Below are 19,298 nucleotides of genomic sequence, written 5' to 3'. Positions count from 1 at the left end.
TTATGGCTAGTTACCATATAGTCAATGCTTCTCTGGAAATTTTCCTCTTTTCCCCAGGTGTAGTTTCTTCCCTTAAGTACAAAACAGATAAAAATCCCAGTCATGGGATTTATCTGGTGGCCTTTTATTATTATCAGTAATTTCAACTACACACAGATGTTCACAACATTTTATAAAGAGAACTGAAGAATCAATAGAGAAAGAGCTGCCTCTGTTTTCACACAATGTTTACTCCAAGGAGCAGTTTTTGGCTTGAATCAAGCTGCTCTGGTTTATGAAACTGTGACATGAAGCCAAGATGAGATACAACATCTACAGAAGCTCTAATCTAATCTAATCTAATCTAATCTAATCTAATCTTTCACCCTTGCATTCACATATACAAACTACCATCTTTACAAGCTATCCTTGAAATCAACATTACTGTTCCTCTGGGACAAATTTATCCTCCATGAGTGTGGAAGACAGCATCCTAAGGTTGCAATGCAAACAAAAACTAGTTACTAGTGGCAGAAAAAGATGCAACAGATATATGGTATGAGGTATGTAAAGTGAAGCTGCACACATCAGCCTGACATGAAAAAGAAACCTCTATATTGTCCCTATTTATTGTTCGTATTTGTTAAAATATTTGAAAAGCTCTGTTAAAGTACATGATTATTGACCATAGATCTGAAATTTGAAGCTGAATCAATAGAACTTTATACCATACTGTTTCTAAAAATTAGATAATTAATGAAGTCACATAGGTAAACCTATGTGTTTACTATAAAAATTATGCCTTCAGACATAGATTTCCTGCTATTAGATAGCTTCAATTGCCTGTCTTCCTCCTGAAATGTTGGGGTGTAATATGCAATTTAAGAACCATATTCAGCTAAGCATTGATGAGAGAAGATCAGTGCCCTATCCAGTAATCACTTTCAGAGGTCAGTAAAAAGCAGTTAAACAGAGAGAAAACACTACAAACAGTACAGCTTTGTTACTTAAGGCAATTTGTTTTGCAGTAGCATGTGTTACACTCCAAGAGTAAGCAATGTCTAAATGTCAGGCATGATAAGCATGTCCTATCAGCACATTTCCTCTACAGCTCACACAAAACCAGCAAGAGGATTTACCTGGTGATTTAACTGATATATGACAGTGCTTCCTGACGTCAAGCTTTTTTTATATTAGCTTTATGCTTCAATTGCTAGAACAACAGTGACTTTAACTATCTTAGGCCTATAAAATAATGATGTTGAGATGTTCACAAGGAGGGCCAGGTTACAAAGTAGCCCAGCAATGAATTCAGGTTATATGAAAGAACATCTCTTTAGATTCTAGTTTAAAATAACAAACAATAAAATCCTACTCCAGTAGATACAATTAAATGATTCTTTCAAAACAAAACAAGTGCTTAAGAAGGGACAAGACTGGTTTGTACAATATCCTTTACTGATCATCAGTGACCTGCCACTAGAAAATGGAGACTGGGAATCTGTATTCTTGTACTAAATATGTGGACTACTCTGGTTTGTTAACACTCATCACTTGATAGTTCTGTTATTACCCATATGGGTTCCATCACTCTATTTTCAAAAGGAAGAGGACTGTCCACTGTTATCAACCTGTGTTTATTTATTCTGGGAGAGATTTATGAAGCTATGAGCACAACAAACCAGATGGGAACCGAGAAACCATTTCTTCATCCCCATTCATCCTCAACAACGGAAAACATTCACTTATGCTTTGAGATTATGCTCCCACTGCAATTTGCACTACATCCTGATAAATTATGGGCTCTGCCCTTTCAGGAAACTGCAAATCCAATCCCGGATGAGTTACAACAGAGTTTTCCATATGCCTCACTAACTCAGCATTCAATACATTAACAACTGTCAGTAGGTAAAAGATAAATAAAAGATAAATAAATTAGAAATAGAATTCTGCTTCATAGCTTCACCAAAAAAGCTAAATTCCAAACAGAATTACAAATATACATGAAATGGTAGTAAGCAATTATTTATTGCACCCTTCTCAGTGCAGCAAATCACTTTTAAATAAAAGTAAACTATGCTATAATTTATTAAAGTACTTAATTACAGCACAAGACTTGGTATGACTTTTTAAGAAAAAAGGAAGCAATCTACTCCTATCCATTTCCCCAGTGTTCCATCATTTTTTCTCCTTAGAACATTTTTGGTAGTTTAAAAGATCATGAGCTAGGACAGCACTGGGTACTACCAAATAACCAGTAAGCAGCAGATGACTGCAGTCATGGCTCTGCATTTGTGCTCTGAGAGTTGGAACTATCCATAGTGGTGTACACAGCTTTATACACACATGGCCTTGACTATCAAGACCACTTCTGTAGCACTAGAAATGCTAAACCATAACATTTGCTCATTTCAATTTGGTTGTTTTTGTAAAGCAGGTATGAGTTTCATCTGAACAGCTCTGCTAATTAGGGTAGATTGTCTAGGGTAAACAGATCATCATAAATATTGTTGAAAGAAGTGTTTATTCAATGCAAAATAAAATAAAACAAGTTCTTCATCTGCTATGAATGAAGAGAAAGGGGAAAACAGATATTACCAGAGCATATAATTAAGCCTCACAAAAAAGGATATTGTGTTTCCTCATCATAACTGTTTTGTTAAGATGCACTTCAGGGGCATAAAACCTCAATGGGCATACTATGAAACATGATGCTTCTCTGGAAACAAATTTCCATTGTATGATCAAAGGAAGCTAAGTGCTGAGGTGTGAGCCTGGTCAAATTTATCAAAGAGCTTTGCTTCCCACATTAAACCACAGACTCGCGACTTTTCTTTGTGGCTTTGCAGAAGTCTATGATCAGTGAAAACTGTTACTAGGTTTTTTAGTAAATGTTACTATATTTATGAGATACACTCAAAAACCTTCAAACTTTCTGATCAAACTTTTATGTTATTGTTCCTTCCTTCAGAACACACTGATTTTCTGCACTGTTACAACATAGAACTCATGTTCTATGCCGTTACACCTTGTGCTGGTGAAAAGCAAATTGGACAAGGCTGTCATAACACATTTTTATCTATGATTTCTGGATTCTTTTAGTTCAGGTTCTATAATAATTTGACAAGTCAGTACAAAACTTCTGTAGTTCATTTTTCAAATCAGGTACCTAATATCTGATAATGTGCCTACTGAACCAGAGGGAGTCCTTCTGCTAATTTTAATAGGTCCATGAGCATATTCATCTCTGTATCTATACAGAGCACTTGCAAACAGTCAGTTTTGCAGTTCCATATAGTTCCTATGCAAAATCATCGCAGTTTCAGAGACAGACAAGTGACGAGACACACTGGGTTTAATGCAGCAATAGCCAACATTTATTGAAGGACACCCTCTTTCATAGGGGCTTTGAATTTCCCACACTTACATCTATGATTGGGTAAGGTTCTTAACTCCACCCAGCTCACAGGCCAATTGTTGTATTGCACTAAATAGCTTATTTAGTTGCTGTTTTGCACTGCTTTTGGTATTTTGCACTAAATAGTATGTTTGTATTCCCCTCTCTTATTACATGGTCTTCCCCTCTCCCCCAAAGCCCTATGGTGGTGGTCTCTCCCCATGTTACTCCTCCCCTTGCCCCTCCCATCAGTTGTGCCCCGTTGGCTGTGATCCCTCACCTCCGCCCCCTTCCTCCCCCCCCGCCCCCCGCATTTAAAATCTCCCAGCATCAGGCATTCGGGCTCTAGCCCCTCTGGGACGCTGCCTTCTTTCCCAGGCTGCTCCTACCCAGAATAAACTGGGACTCTGGTCCCAAGAGGAAAGAGTGCCTCCCATCTTTTACTTTGGTCCTTGTGAGATTGAGAGGGGCCGGGGGTCCAGAGCTAGGCAGATCAGACCCCAAAGACCCCGGGGATCAATCTTACAGCCAATTATATGGGTGCATTCATGGTTCAAAGGGATTAGCTGAGGTCCCCTGTTTGAACATGAATCTAGCCTATCAGTAACACAGCCGGGTACTTGCTTACTTCTATCATCTAATGAACTAGGCCGGTCAAGTTGGTGTCTGTTATGCAAAATTATCTGTGCAGCTATAGACCAGGTCTCCCTTTTCTCTTAAAAAAAATGCAGTGTCCTTTGTCATCTTCTGCAAGGCCTCTTGCAGATAGGATGACAAAAACATTATAATGACATAAATGATAAACCTACTTCCAATAAGATTTTCCACCCAACTTGACAAGCCTAGCCCCTCTCAGGCAGTTATGCATCCCATTATCATTGAAGATGTAACATTCATTCCCAGGAGCTGTCAGGCTGGACTACCAATAAGACAAGTTTTCAAGATGGCATGCCACAATATCATTACTCAGAAGTTACAAACTTACAATGAAACTCTATAAACTCGAAGCATTTCAACCACAGAACCATGGGAAAGCCAACCAATAGGGGAACCAATCTGTTTTATTTCAGGCCTGTAATCCATATCCTTAAATACACAAAATCTTCAAGTCCTCATATCTTTAAATATATAAAATCCTTCTAACAGTGTCAAGTGATTTAGGGTATAGGTAGCACCAGGCATTCCCCCTTTTTCTGTGTAAAAGGAGTATGTTTTTAAAGTGCTATGTAGGGGATACCAGTGATGTAACACACCCTAGAGCTGCAGGAATCATTTTGTGTTTAGTGAGGTATACAATCCTTTTTAATGTACCATTTATTAAATCAATTTAAAATTATCAAAGGAAACATTTGGTGTCTTAGGTTTTACAGGTCGCTTCTTGGTATATGATTAAAAATTACACATCCTTGTGTTAGTAATGTCCTTAAAATATTTGACTCTTGAGGTATTTGAGTAAACTCATAAATTAATTATTACTTTAGGGGTTCCACAGATGGTTAAGATGTATATTTGGAGCTTCTGGATTTCCCTTGTGAAGACTTCTTCGCTTCATCCAGCTATATTTGTAGAATCTTTTTGCAAAGTCACAATACCAAAAACATAGCATAAAAGCAGTGTAAGAGATGACACACTTTTGAGAAATTAGTATTAATTAAACATAATCCTTGTATTTGTAGACGTGGTGAACACAATGTTGGTTTGATTAAATATGGAGGATAACATCTGGCAGAAAGAGTTTTAGATGTCAGTTTACCTTAGTTGATGGCATCTCTTTAAATAAGTGAATATAAAGCATCCGTTTTGGTTTGGGTCACTGTTTCCTCTTGAATGCTGCAGTACTTAAGATTTCAAATCACCACTTCCATGAGCATTCATTTTGCAAGAGTCAATATTATGGATTAAAATAATAGCATTCCTTTATATAAATTAAATCATATTTTAAAGAAACGTGTTCTAGGAGTTATGTACAAAAGAAACCAACAAGCATTGTTGAAAGGAAATGTAAAATGTCACTGCTACTCCTGTTGTCTGAAATACCTTTGAAATAAATTTAACAAGACCTTTAGAATGTTTACAAGCCAAGCTTTAGAAAAATCAAATAACATCAAAGAAAGTTTTATAAAGTAATGAAAAGCAAATGTGCCTTTTCCTTACAACTTTGGGATCCTACTCCTTAATGCTGTTAAGATTTTATATCAGTCAATTTGTAATGCAACTGGCTTGTCCTAATAAGCTTAGATACATTTTTCTTTGATTGTAAATAAAGCATTGCACCCTCTTTTAAATCAAGGCATATGATCCCAACCATGATGCCAGGTGCAGACAGGCCACAGACAGTTTAATATCTTCATTTTTGGCTTTAAAAAAGCCAACTGAAAGCTAGTTCTACCTTAAAACTCTGTGGCTTGATTTCCTGTGATTAGCACTGCAATTTGCTATATAGTTTTCCAAAAGTGCTAATAAAATTCACCTCTAAGTGCTCCAGAATTGTCCTATTCCAGAAATGCTGAGCAGGTTTTTGCCTAAAAAGGTCTAAATTAGACCTTTGCACCATGAGACAAACAAGGAAAGGGCAAATTAGGAAAAACAAACACTAGCAATCCTAGCAAAGTACACATTGGATGGACAAAATCTTGCTCAGCCTCTCCAAGCCTGCAAGCAGCAAAGACTGGGTTGGAGTTGCCATGAAATGCCCATTTTAGGATTTTTCTTTGAAGGATTCTAAATAATCATTGAATAGAAGATGACAAAACTAAATGCTATATTGCCATTAATCAGAATTATGACAAAGTATGTCTAGTTAGGTTTAAGGGGTAAAGTCCAGGTAAGTATTATATAATAAAGCTTTCCTGTTATAAGCATATTCAATAGATTTCCTGTTGGTGTTGTTTTAATAACCACCTAAGCTTCAGAACTTTATTTGTAGCATTGGCTGGTTTGCTAAAGATTTAGAAGTAGCCAACAGCTTTTATCCCCAAACAAATTGCTTGCATAACCTTAAATGACTGAGAACAAAACTCAATTTTAGATCTGGAAATCCTATAACTGAAACTGTAAGACTTTTGGAAGAGGAAAACAACACCTTAATATTTCTTTTTCTCTTGAGGTTAAAAACAACCTGAAAAATTGCTGTGAATCATATACGGGAGAAAATTATTAAGTTAAATCAAAATCCTTAAATATTATACAGTATTATACCAAAATTCAATGCATATTTGAAAAGGAAATTATATTAGAATTGCCAATCATAATCAGAGGACTAAAACTGCGAAGTTATAAACATAAGTCTAATATCAGGATGGGTACTTGCTTTTAGGATAACCTTTTATCATAGCCAATGTTTGAAGACCTTACTAAAAGAGCTTTTGATATGTTTTAGTTCTGTGGCAGTTACTTTGGGTTCGCCTTGTCCACTGAACATTCACGCTGCTGGCAAGCGACCATGGTGGGCTGCGGCAGCTGTGGCGGTTGGGCACCCCCCCCCCCCCCCCCCCCCCCGCCACTGCTGTAGGAAGCAGAAGCAGGTCCTGGGGACAGAAACCGCAGCCGCAGTGCTGGCTCATAAGCAGCAGCGGGTAGTAAACCGGAACCTCAGCTCAGTGGGAGCAGCGCAGTCTGGGGCCACACTGGTTCCCTGTCTTAGTGCCTCTACCCCAGGCGGCGGTGGCAGGGCAGCCCCGCAACCAACTAAGCTGTGTTGTCAGCCCCCCCCCATCGCTGCTGTAGGAGAGACCACAGCCATGGTTACTAAGCAACACGGGTTGTTGACGATGGCGCTGGGTTTGAGTTGCAGCAGGGAGCAGGGCTCCTCTCCGTTGAAAGGGGCTTGGCTGTCAGAACACCCCCTGGCCCTGGGGGGCCGCGGCCACGGCCTTGGCTGGGACGGAGACCATGGCTGCAGCTCTCGCTTGCCAGTAGTGGCTGGCTGGAGGATACCCCAGTTCTGGGGACCGCAGCAGTGGCGCCAGCCAGGTATAGATTGTAGCAGCGGCTCCTGGCCTGACTGAATCTGCCTAGGTCAAAAGGAACATGGCAATGTAGCGTCACGATAGTGGCAAAGGCATATTTTTTAGTGTACGCTAAGTCCCTTATCGGTTTCTGTCCCAGGGGCTGCTCCATCTTTGCCGGTAATGGCGTGCCCGCAGCAGCAACTTTAGGACTTCCGGGTGTGACATTTATCTCCGGTGCGCATGTGTGACACATTCTCTGGACAGAGAGACATAATTCTGTCTCTCTGGAGAAGCATAGAGAGAAGAAGAGAAAACAGTCTTTATCTCTGCTCCTTTGTTTTCTCTATGTGGAATTTGGTATGGAGATTGTTTACCTGAAGTGATTGCTTGATTGGATTCTGGTGAAGGTTGTTTGGGTTCAATGACCAATCGGATCCAGCTGTGTCTCAGACTCTCAGCAGAGAAGTCATGAGTTAGTTAGATAGGTAAGTAAGGAGTATGTATGTAGAATAGGATAGTCTTTAAATAGTATATTAATGTAATATAGTATAATTTTAATAAAGCAGATCCTTCAGCTTTCTGATCTGGAGCCAGACATCATCATTTCTTCCCAGTCAGGGGTGCCCTTTTTTACTATACACGTGAATCGAATTCTCTCACAGGCATAGTTGGAACAGCTGCAGAGAGCTCTGTTGCTATGGAAACTGGGGCTGCCACAAAATGTCCACCTGTCACAGCTGCAGAGCAAGCAGCAAACGTGGTTTTGCAGTGGCCAGGGACTTGGCAGCAACCGGGCACTGTCTCGCAGCAGCCACGCACAATCCCAGGGGCCCCAGCCAAGGCAGCAGAGCCCAGAGCGGCAGGACACTTGTTTAGTGTGGTTCAACAGAGCACGACGTCTCTGCCGTTTGGAGCGGCGGGGGTGCACTCTGCCAGCAACACACGCTGGGACAGGCTACTTCTGTGGTTCCACTCAGCAGCAGGGTGCCCTGCCGGCATGCCATCCCCACCCAGGGCACCAGTATGTCTCCAAATGGTTGCAGAGCACCCCTGCCCAGGGTGGCAGCTCTGTCCCCGGTGACCTGAGGATGTTCTGCTGGGAGACATCCCTCCATGGAGCGGCAACAGAGTCCCAGGCAGTTTCAAGGCGCAATGTGACTGCTCTGCCTGTTCTTCTCCCCCATTCACTTTTTAACTGTCCCAGTAAGCCCAGTATAAGCCTCAAGGGCTTTATAACATTAAAAAAGAGTCCTTACCTTGGTGATGGGGTCTTCTGGTACCAAACCCCACGCACCCATGCTGGCAGTGTCTTCCACTTACAAAAAAAAGGAAAAGAGAAAAGGGGGTCCAGAGCAAACACGGCTCTCCATGCCATTCTTCACAGCTCAGAGTCTGCAGACAGCTCTAAAGGCTGTCCCAGGGCTCTCCATGCTGCTGCTTTGCAGCTCAAAGGCTGCAGGCAGCTATTCCCCACTGCCCCTCTGTCTCCCCACTCTACCTGCAGCAGCTGTTGTATCACGTCAGGGTCACCAGATGTCACAGTTTCAGAGACAGGCAAGCAATACACACAGGGTTCATGCAGCAACAACGTTTATTGAAGGACACCCTCTTTTATAGGGGCTTCAAATTTCCCACTCTTACATCTATGATTGGGTAAGGGTCTTAACTCCACCCAGCTCACTGGCCAATGATATGGGTGTATTCATGATTCAAAGGGATTGGAACATGCACACTCTCATTAGTCTTTTCAGAGAGGCTTGGGTTAAGTACTTCAATATTACATGCTAAAACATCACATTAAAGCATTTACCTGCTTATAATATACAGAGTCATGCATAAGACAAAAGAGGTCACAGAAATAAAAGAAATGTTGGCATAAAAAATGTTAATCCTCTAGTAAGTAAAAGAAGGAATTTATATGAAAAAAAGGCAAACCCAATCTTCTGAGGAACTAACCAGATAATACTGGAAAATACTTTTTCTTCATACATAATTATTTCATTAAAATGGAAACATTTTAAACTTGAGGAAATTTTTGACAGACTGGAATTTTGTCCATTCTCTGGCTAACTTCAGAGGAACAAATGAAGGAGAAACAGCCCAATCCACAAACTTCACCTTTCAACTGGAAAAGGACATTTCTCAAAAATCCCATTTCATAAAAGAACTTTTGAAAGTGTTCACTTCAACTCAGTTAAACTCATAATTTGGAAAAACTTGAAAATTTCTGCAAAATGAACCTGTCACTCCTTTGGTTTCCTATGACTTTTGCTTCCAATTACACATTTCCAAAAAAAACCCCTGATTTCAAGCAGTATATACAGAACCCACCCCAGCCATTCTGTAGGAGAAAAACATAAATTTTAGCCTAATGAATGGTGACCTTTGAAGATGTTCTAAACCAACATAAAACCAAGCTGCTACTTCCTAATAGCTAAACATCAGTCAGAAGCACTCAGATGGATAAGCAGCTCTGTTCTAATGATGGATAAAAGGTAACTTTATGTCAAATAAATGTATGAAAGACAGATTTCCTCTTGGAACCTTCTTAGGAATAGCAATATTTAATGCAGTATTTTCTATCCAAGGGGGCTCATAGTCCTGCTTACAATCTGATTTACTTATCATACAAACAGCTTGTGCTGGAACACAGCAGCTACATTACATTCACAACATCATTTTTCTTTCTTCTTGTACTGTTTGTTTTTGGTAAAGTTGCTCTGTTCATTGCGACACACGGGTTGTCAGTGTATACACACACCATACAGAATTTCCTTCTTAGCTGTATCTCACATGGAAGCAACCATCCATTCTGCTCTGGTCTTTTTAGCTTGTTTGTAATGGCTGGAAGAAAGCCCATTTTTTCAAACACTCTCACTGTTCCTCAAATGTCTTCACACTTTTCACCTGGTTCCTATTACATCCTAAAAAGGCTTGATAACTGGCCTTTGCAGAGCCAGTCAGATAGACAGGCATCAGGTCAGGAGCTGAAACTGCATTGGTACGTCAGATAAGACCTCCCTCAGCAATTTCAAGTTCTTTTTAAAAGACCAGAGCGCTTTTCTCCCACATAAAGTACCAAATGAATGGATACAAGATTTTAAAGGCTAGTGAGATATAAACATCTGAGAAACACCTACTTCATAGTTTACCTTAGCACATCTTGTGGAAACAGATGCAGCTGAGCTTCTAAATAAGCATCTACAAGAGGGTCAATAAAAATGCGCTAGTTGTTGCAGAAACATGATAAAAAAGACATTACTGTGCTGAGGAACAGAATAAGGCATTAAAGTCAAATGATAGGTAATGAATATATTTTTAAGACTAAAAAATATTTGACAACAATAATTAACATAACTTTTTGTTTTTATGTAGTGAATTGCTGGAGAGGAAACCTGGACCAAGTTATGGTTGAAAAAACAAAGTTTACTGCAAAATATTCTATTCCTATTTCTCTTACGGTTTCAGGTTGTGTCATTAAAGTTACCCACACAGAATACATGCATATATTCTTTACACTAAGACACTTTTAAGTCTCTTCGTTTAGAAATCACCAATACCACTATCCACAGGGTATAACTGCATGGATAAGGCCAGATTTTGCCATCTCCTATGGCAGCTGCAAGACTCAACACTGGAGAATTGCTAAAGGAGAAGCAATGAGTCATGTTTCTGTGCCATGCTGCCAAAACTTCATATATTTATTCTTTATGAAAAATTGATTTGAGAACAGTCATGACTGGAAAGATGAAATGCCTCTCTTCTGCTCCTTCAGTTTCTCCTAACGCTGCCTTCATCAAGTCCCCAGCACACTTCATGGCTACTTTTTCCTTATTCTTAATTGCCATCTGTAGCTTCAGGCTAACAACACTCAATCCTATAAGAAAATCCAGGCCAACCACTAGAAGGAACATTTGTAGCAATACTAGCACACATCACTGTAGCCATTCCTACATGCTAGCTCATAACGTCTGACATAGAGACTTCAATCCTAACAGTTTGCTTTGCCAGGTCCAATCTTACCCTCTTGTGAAGCTGCATGTTCTTGCTGGCAGAGGTGGCATCAGTGAGAGGCATGGAGTCCCATCAGCAAGTTTCCAGCCACTATGCTGGAGCATGCCCATAACCACCCCTACTCAGATGTTTCCATGTTGAAGAAAGGCTAATTTTGTTGAAACGGTTTTGCTTACGTTACAAAGAGGATTTACCTCAAGAAAAGTCTGAACACTAAAGAAAAGCTGGTTGGGATTTCTAAAGTCAGAAAATCCATTCTGATTCTCCTCAACACCCGACTCAACACAGCAACAAATGAGGTCAGCAGGGACCTTATCTAAACTAGTCCTAAAACCCAGGATGGCAGAGCACACCATCTCAGCACATCTCATTCCTGAGCAGCATGAACTGCCTATGCAAGAAGGTTTTTCCAAATCTCTGGTCTGAACTGGCCAAGCCACAGTCCATGACCCTTACCCTGCTTACCATCTGTCAAAAGCAACAAGATTGCTGGCTCCTTTGTCCAGCAATCCCTTCAGGAAGTTGGGATGGGTTTGCATGCAAACTGATGCTAATGAAGGTGCACAAGCCTTAAAGAGATTTACCTGTTAACTGAAAACAAACCTTTTTTCTTTCCAGGATAAATGCATCTTAGTTCTTCTTCAAACCAATATAGCATGTAACCCTAGTCTTCAACCCAAGTCACCAAGGACTCCTTTCACTGTAACAGAAACATTCAAAAGGACACATCCCATCTCTAGCTTCCTATATCTTTGCAAAAACTTCCAGGTAAAGTTAGATGGCTTTAACATTTTTTATTGTCACCTGCTTCCAAACAGTCCTACCCTGTCCTCTTCTATGAATTCACAGTGAAGGGCTTCAGCTTGCCCAGCAGCACTATTTATATTTATTTATATTTATTTATATTTATTTATAATTATTTATATTTATTTATATTTATTTATGTTTTTTATTTGTGCAGAACACAGGGTTGATAATACAGAGATATTTTTGTTACTGCTGAGCCAGACTTATACAGAGCCAAGGCCTTTTCTGCTTTTCATACTGCCAAGGAAGCAGGGGGTGGCATGGGAGGTTGGGAGGAGACACAGGTAGGGCAGGTGACCCCAACTGATAATGCCATATAACATTATGCTCAGTATATAAAGTGGGGGGAAGAAGAGTAAGGGGACATATTTGGAGTGACGGCATTTGTCTTCCCAAGTCAATGTTATGTGTGATGGCCCTGCTCCACTGGAGATGGCTGAACTCCTGCCTGCCCATGGGAAGTGGTGACTTAATTCCTTAGTTTTCTTTGTTTGTGTGCACAGATTTTGCTTCCTGTAAGAAACTGTCTTTATCTCAACCCACAGGTTTTCTAGCTTCTACCCTTACAATTTTCTACCCCAATCCCTCTGGTGAAAGAGTGACGGAGTAGCAGTATAATGCTTGGTTACAGGCTGGGGTTTAATATCTTCAAAGCTGGATGCCATCTTTCAACTGGGCAATTCTAATGATTCAAATGCATCATGGGTGAACTCTGTATCACAGTAGCTTGTGCAGTTCCTGAACTCATAAGAATGCAAGCAATTTTCTTGATGATAATGTAATCTGAGCTAACTTCCTATGCACATATATGCTGTAACCAGCACACATTTGGAAGTATATCTAGTGATGAACAAAACTATACCTTGCTGTATACAACAAGGTATAGTTTGAACTCTTAACAGCTTTTGGCTCTAACATACTACAAATTTAAGAAAAGTGTGTAAGGACAGCCAGTTTATGTAGCAGAGAGCCCTGTGTCCAACTATGTCTAAAAGCAAGACAACAATGGAAGAACAAGACATGTACAGAGTGGCATTTTGCTGATATCTTTCTGCAGCTTTCAGAATTTCTATTTGCCATTTCACTACTATATACAATCTCGGCATTTACAGTATCCCAAACAGTAAAATCCACAGATTAATCACACACTTCATGAAAGCCTACCTCCTTGCTTGTTACTTTCATTGCCCTGAATAGTTTAATCGGATTAGCAAACGTTATCATCTTGCTATTCAATTCTAGCAGATTATTTCCCATATAATTTGTGAATATGCTGAATACCACTAGCACTTGCACAGCTTTCTCCACCACCAAAACCAACTCTTTACACCTTTCTGTTGACTATCTTTTAATTAAGTAGTAGTACTCAGGGCACCATTGCTCTCAGATCTGGGCAACTTACTTTCTTGGCAAGTATTTTGCCAGTCAAAGTAGATGATCTTAAACAAACCAGCATATCCACAGGTCCAACAACATTTTCAAAGAGCTGCAGCAGACCTGAGAGATCGAACTTACCACTACCTTCCTCTAAACATCCTGTTTATTTCAATTGAGTGTATCTCTGCAGCATTAATTGCATCCTTTCTGAGAATAAATCCATCAAATTTAGGTGATTATTCAGACAAAGGTGTTAACATAACCTTGCTAACAATGAAGTCAAATGTTTTGTGCAGATAAATGAGTCATGTTTTTTGCTCTTTCAAAAAAAAAAAAATGCTTTCTGGACACACTTACCATAATCAAGAATAATGTGGAAAAATTGTGATAGGATTATTTTGCATGAAACACATGGGGCTGAAAAAATTCAAGACAGCACTTGTTTAAAATCAGAATCCATAGCATATTTCTTGGTAATTTTATATGCAATAATAGCAAGAATTTGGTTTTGTAAGAGATATTCATTGTGCTGTATTTCTTAATAACTGAAGCTTCAGAGCCCTTTAGCTAAAGAAAGCCTATACTGTGCAGAGATTTGACAACATCCTGTTTATTTCAAAAGGACTTCAGGTTGTCACTGAGTAAAGCAAATTTGAGAGCATTTGTTGAATATTCTGCTATACAAGTGTAGGAACTGTATTTGAATGTCCTAAGCTCTTATGACAGGTGGGACTTATAAATTGCCAAGATAACATAAATAACAGCTGTCAAAATAAACAGCATAATGGTCCAATCCCAACTGCAGCTCTTACTGCAATGATTACTATACACTTACTGACAAGTTTTAGGATTTGTCCCTTGCTATTTATTCCTCAATTGTGGCACAAAATCCTTCACTGGCTTCTCTAATCCACACAGACACCTATCTAGCTCTCAACAGATTTTTCTCAGTACAAAGACTGAGTCAAATATCCAGACTAACTGCACTCAAACCTTGGATTCTCTAGCCTGTAACCTAACCTGCTCCTAGCCAATCCCCCAAAACATTCATGTGGATTTCAGTCTTGTCTGGAGAAGTCCATAATTTCTCAGACTTTATTCTGGTTCAGTTTTCTCTCCAAGTACTGTTACAGCATGCTGTAGATCTATATAAAACATGTCTGTAACTATTATTTTGTCTATTTTTGTTTGGGTTGTTTCTTTTTTGTCTTTCACTCTCCTGACCTGAAAGCAAAGCCCTTCACAGATTCCCCATCGAATAGCAAATTCTCTGGCACACAACTAAATAACTCTCATCAGCATTTCTATCTCTAAAAATACTGGGGGAAAAAAAAAAAAAAACGGAAATAGAAGTCATGTGATGTTCACCTTTAACCTGATTTATCCCCAAATTGAGTACAGGTCCAGAAAAAACAATAGGCTTTTTCCTAGGATCACCAGTGTTATAAATGACTCAGACCCCAGGTGGGAATGAGTAAATAAAATTTAATTAGAACCCATTAAAATTACAAAGCAAAGGGGAGGACAGCACTGGGAGTGTAGTTAGACTCCTCTTGCTCACCAGAGGCTCGGCTCACAAAGCAGCATCTCCGCTTTTTATATGCGCAAGATTGCACTGGCCTCATTAATATTTATGAGCAGTCCTTATATGTCCTTCCTTGCCTTTCATTGGTGGAACTCTTCTCGCATCTTGATTGGTGGTGTGATGCTACCCTGCCAGGCCTCCCAGCAACAAGTGTCCCCCACTCCGTGCTGCCTCCCACAAGGGGCAAGCACACGCCCTCCCCCACATGCCCTGACAGTCCTGTCAGACAGAGCTGCCAGGCACCCACCTCACAGAGTGGGGAGGATTGAAGGGAGAACAGAAAAGGGTTCAAAACCACACTGGAACAACAAATGTATATGTCAAAAGAATTGCCAACCCCAACAGCATCTCTCCCCACCACACTCAACAAATCCTACTCATTTGCATGAGCCAACCACCACACCTTACTCCCAACAATCCACCCTTTTTTTCTTGATACTTCATTTATTTGGCTCATGCAAATTATTCTTATTTTTAATTTCATTACAACACTTGAAATTGACCAACCCAACATTAACCATATTTACTTTAAATTTTCTAACTCAACATCAACCATATTACAACATTCATTAATACAGTACCAATTCATATAGTGTCTAGTAAAATCAGCTTCCCTTAACCTGTTCTCCTTATATCTGATTATATCAACTTGAACTATACTTGAATGAGTCCTAATAGTGTCTGTTGATGTGGTTAAGAGCAGCAAAAACCTTCGGTCTCCTTGAAGAAATGATTGAGGGCCCTCATGACATGGGTAGTTCTTTGTAATAAAAGGCAAGTCACAGACAAAAAATGGGAGTAACAGAGGTCTAATATGGCTTTTACTTCCACCTACCATGCCTTATAGGGCTGCTACCCATAGTAGGTGTATATGATCTTCCTGGTGGCAAGTACAGAGGCCAACCTGGTTTCACCCTCCAATCCTTTGTCACTTCTCTCAATTTTGCCACCTTCCAATATTAGTTGCCTTTAGTACTTCCTCCATTGTGGTCTTTTTCTGGGCCTCCAAGCCCTTCCCATTCAACAGACACTAGTAGTTTCCATCCACAGAGAGATAGCCATAATATCATACATGTCTCATACTAATGTCAATACATTATACCTTCCCCCTTTTACCAATATAATCCTGGTCTTTCTGCTGGGGGCTGAAGTGTCTTTCCCTGGTGTGAAATTAAAGTTTCTCAGAGCCCATACAAACTTGGCTCTCCTTCCCCCTTGTCTGTGATCCTTGGAATGCTCTCCAGATTATTCAGATCACCTCAGTTCATTACCTCTGAATTCCCCCTTTTTCTCTTGATACTTCATTTATTTGGCTTGTGTAAATGAATAATTCACACCCTAACATTCAAAGCTATCCTTTTTAGAGTCAGTCCAACATCAACTGCATTACAATGTACAATGCAATCAACCATACAACATCTATTAATGTAGTAAAATTAATTTACATTAACGTACTTTCCTTATATTTGGTTACACTTGGTTCGGGCTGTATTTTGGATTCTTTTCCTGTGTCCCATGGTATTAGTTCATACCTTTTGTATATTAGTTGTGCTTCCTCTAGCAGGTCTCCTATTTTGTTCTTTTTTTAGAATCATGACCCTCTGAGGAGACCCAACAAACTGGTTTTGATCTGTAGGTATAGCTACCAAATACATGTTCTGTACCACACTGCTTATTAATTTGATAAACCATTGTATTAGGGGAGAAATAGGAGACCCGCCAAAGAACGTAATATTATAAATCCCAGGGTATAGCTTCCTTTCCATTCTGGGAGTAAATTTGTATATGCTCTCCTTCCACAAATCCAGAATAGGCCATCTGGGGCCATCCACATCTTAGAGGTGTTTCCTATATCTGACCAATATGGAACTGTTTTTGGAATATCTTCATATGTATGGGTTGATTGTTTTGGGGGAAGGACTCACATTGCATTGGGAGAGAGCTTCCTCCCTATCGTACTGACACTATGAATTCTCCACAGCTGCTGAGGAGCTGAGGGGACCCACCAGAGGTTTGTTCCTTGTTGGTTACCTTATATCTTTTAGAAGGGGTCTTTCCTACTTTCTTAGAGAAGGCCCTCCCAGTTCTCCAAATGCACTCCTCTTCTATAGTCTCAGAGCTTAGCACCCACCCTTCAGGTCTATCAGTCCTCTGTCCCTCAGTTTGATTCCATTTTAGTGGAGTTCCACAAGACTTAAGCTTACCCCTCTCCATGGCCACTCCTCCCTCATCGATGGTCCTCTACATACCCAACAGTTAGTGAGATTGAATTCCCAACTCATTCTTTCCCCTAGGTCCACAAATAGGTTCCGTCCCCATTTGGGTAGTTCTATTTCATTCTCCAGTGCTTCTTGTGTCTTTGTGTATATATATCTGTTTTTTGTACTTGGAGGGATACAGGTAGACTCGCCAGCCTTTTGGCAGTATCCCGTATTATTTCTTGTTTTACCAGATGTTATATTCCACCTCCATCTGAGATATACCTATGTCTAGCTTTAGAGAAACAGATTCATTTTTCTCCCCAGGGGCATCAGAACTCAATCCTTATTCCTCCTGGTCCTAAATTTTCTGCCACTCTGTAGGTTTGTCCTTGAATGTTGCAAGTTTCTAGTTTCTTCGAGTTGTAACAAGCCTTGTTTATGTGAGTGTGGGCCACCAGATAAGAACCCCAAGTTTTTCCATAATATAGATTTTGGTAACACTTCCGGCAGGGGTCTGCTTGAGTACCTGAGAACATAAGAAGTAGAATAAGGAGTAGAATAAGCACCAGAGGTCCAGTAGTACTCCCAGTCCCACAGACACAGCCTATGGGGTTGCTGCCCATAACCAGCCCTTTTTATGATGAGTAGGGATATCCATGTGGTCTTGCCATCTGGCCTTGCAGACTTATATCTCTATCATGCGTATTTCCTGTCAGCATTGGAAATATGAATTTTGGTCTCCTCTGATGTTCTCTTCCCATTTTGTTTCGGTCCATCCACACTGATTTGAACTCACAACACAAGATCATCATCACAAACAGCTCTTCCTTTAACTTGCTGTAGCAGGGTTGCCTGTTGAAAGAATTACCGTACTATTCTGGTCACACCTTCAAACCTAATCAAGATAGAACGTGTCACACTGGGACATTTCAGAGGAGGTATGCAACTAAGGATGGATTTCAAGAGGTCTTGCACCTGACACACCAAGACAAATTCCACTGACTTCCAAAATGATAACTTTAGACCCCCTACCCCCTTGTTCATGGAGAAATCAAACCACCTTAGGGATGATGTACGAGTCTGTAGTCTTTTGTTCCTTGGGTATCCCAAACCACCAATACAAATCACAAGGAGGTTTTCTTGAATGGGTGTCTGCTTGCCACATTAGAAGTTAGTGTCCTGCTTTTTAGGGTTACCCTCAGCTGCCTGGGGAAGGATGTATAGTCTGCTGGCTGAGTTTACTTTCAGGTCCTTCACACCATTGGTGCAGTCTACCCTCATTTGATGGTCCTGAGTTTGTCTCAGTTGTTATCAACACCTGAAAGGGACCTTGTCACCATCAATAATAGTTGGTCGTTTCAGAATTTCTAACCCTTGATAATGTGAGAGGAAGAACATCTTATCCACATTTGGGATTTAACAATGTGCTGCATGCCTGATTTGATGCAGTGCTTCAATGCTAACACATAGACATGTGCTCATAGAACCATCACCCTCCATCACCACCATCAAAGATTCCTGCACAGCAGGGCACCAGCCTATCCTCATAGATGGGCTGAGTCTGAAAAGAGCATTTTCCAAGTCTCTAATCTGTCCTTTTTACACTTCACTCAACTTTTACACTGGTCCTCGAGTTCCCTCAAAATTGAAATCTGGTAATGGACACCTTTAACAACTCACATCCCCTCTGGTCTTGTGTTTGGGAAGTTGCCTGGATAGGCCGTGATTGTCTAAACGTGATTGTCTAAAATACACTCTGAAATTTATGGAGGTTTTCCTTTTCTGCATAGCTTTGAATGATTATCGAATGCTGCTAAAACACTGTAGACTGCTTCATAATAATAAAAACCAAGAGTCAAGTGACTGCTACCTTCAACCTTAGGAGCCAGTTTTAGAATTTCATTTATCATTTTATTAAATTTTTAACTGCACAAGCTTAATCCCTTACACCCTTCCGAGGAGGTAGGATTTTAACGAACTTGGATTGG

The 19,298-nt window shown here is 40.2% G+C and overlaps 1 protein-coding gene and 1 long non-coding RNA gene across 7 annotated transcripts in view; one reads left to right on the top strand and one right to left on the bottom strand.

Annotated features, from left to right (window-relative positions):
• ITGA9 (integrin subunit alpha 9) overlaps positions 1–19,298 on the bottom strand; it is a 273,508-nt gene that overhangs the window by 111,072 nt on the left and 143,138 nt on the right. The gene's annotated exons all lie outside the window — the stretch shown is intronic.
• On the top strand, positions 7,159–8,582 carry LOC128801726 (uncharacterized). The gene is made up of 2 exons (XR_008435235.1): positions 7,159–7,348; positions 7,484–8,582. It is a non-coding gene; the product is annotated as an uncharacterized LOC128801726 (long non-coding RNA).

The sequence above is a fragment of the Vidua chalybeata genome, chromosome 1 (assembly GCF_026979565.1).
Source record: "Vidua chalybeata isolate OUT-0048 chromosome 1, bVidCha1 merged haplotype, whole genome shotgun sequence".
NCBI lineage: Eukaryota > Metazoa > Chordata > Aves > Passeriformes > Viduidae > Vidua > Vidua chalybeata.
Note: the sequence above shows the minus strand (reverse complement) of the source record. Positions and strands in the feature narration are given on the sequence as shown.